The sequence below is a fragment of the Merops nubicus genome, unplaced genomic scaffold, assembly GCF_000691845.1.
Source record: "Merops nubicus isolate BGI_N331 unplaced genomic scaffold, ASM69184v1 scaffold3009, whole genome shotgun sequence".
In the NCBI taxonomy this organism is placed as follows: domain Eukaryota; kingdom Metazoa; phylum Chordata; class Aves; order Coraciiformes; family Meropidae; genus Merops; species Merops nubicus.
In genome coordinates this window covers 1-1,398 of record NW_008629993.1, presented here as the reverse complement: position 1 = coordinate 1,398, position 1,398 = coordinate 1, and positions in this window count along the sequence as shown.

Here is a 1,398-nt window from a genome sequence, read left to right as displayed (position 1 = left end):
GAAAGAGAAATGGAATAAGGGAGAGAGACTTAACTGATAGGAAAACAGCTTTAATACTACCACTAACAGTAATAATGATAACAAAATTGAATATGTACAAATATACATAAAATCGGTATCAAACCCAACTGCTCCCCCGACGGCACATATGTCACCATCACCCCTGGCTGGGGAGCAGCCCCTGGGGAAAAGTGCCAGGCTGGACTCAGCCACAGATGGCAGCTGGGCACAGGAGCTGGATTCTGGAACTCAGTTCAGGAACACAGGACTTGGGATCAAAGGCAGGATGGACAGAGTCCTCCTCAGATGCTGGCTACTGCAGAAGCGGCCAAAACAAGAAAGAAGGCGGAAGGAAGATGGAAGACCACTCAAATCCTTCAGCTTTTATATGGGCTATGACAGCTATGGGATGGGATACCCCATTGGTGAATCTTAGGGTCACTTATCTTGTCCACTCCTCCCCACAGGTGTGGCTTTACTTTCTGCCCCCCTCTGTGGGGTACAGAAGCTTAGCAGTGACCTTGGTCTGCACACCAATCCCTGGTAGTAGCTTCAAACATGAAATGTTATCACTGCTAAAAGCAGGAAGTCTGCAGAAATATATTGCTAACTTTGGACAAGAGAATTAATTAGAAGAGCTTTAGCTGAAAAGTTCAAAACACTGAACAGAACCAGCCCTGTTCTACCCCAAACCACGACACACATAAAAGACAACACCACAAATACAATTTATGTGGTGGACAGCCTTTGTTACCCCATGTTCTGTCTTCCCCTTCTCACTTCTATGCTTTGTTCTGCAGGCTATTTCTATTAACCCAACCAACACTGAAGAGAGTGCTTTTCTTCCAAACCCTCACCTCATGGCTATAACAGGTCTCCGTTGCACAGACGATACAGAAAGCAAACTCACAACACACGAGCAACAGCTATTCTAAAGCCTTATAGATATTATTTCCATTCCAGAAAGAAGCATGGACACACCACCTCTGAAAAAGCATCTCATCCAAGAATAGGATCTGGAAATACCACCAGGCCACTGAATCCCTTGGGTACTGCTGATGACTACATTTTTCCCCTGCACTTCCTACAGTGGGTACTATACACAAGAGTTAAATACAGAAATTGCTGATAATACTAAGTTTGAGAGATGGGAGGAGGAGCCCGAAACAGGTCAGACCAATAGCAGGAAGAACAGCAGGGTCTAAATTGGTGTTTATTGCTCAGGTTTGTATGGGACAAGAATGCTTCAGAGGCTCAAGAGCTGGGAAGGGACACGCAGTGCTAAGAAGTAACGAGATATACGAAACGCGGGGCAGGGAAGGCGGTGCGGAAAAGCCAGCACCAAGAGGGCTCCGGGGAGGGAGCCTGCGGCAGGGCTCCGCACGGAGGCCGGGCCGG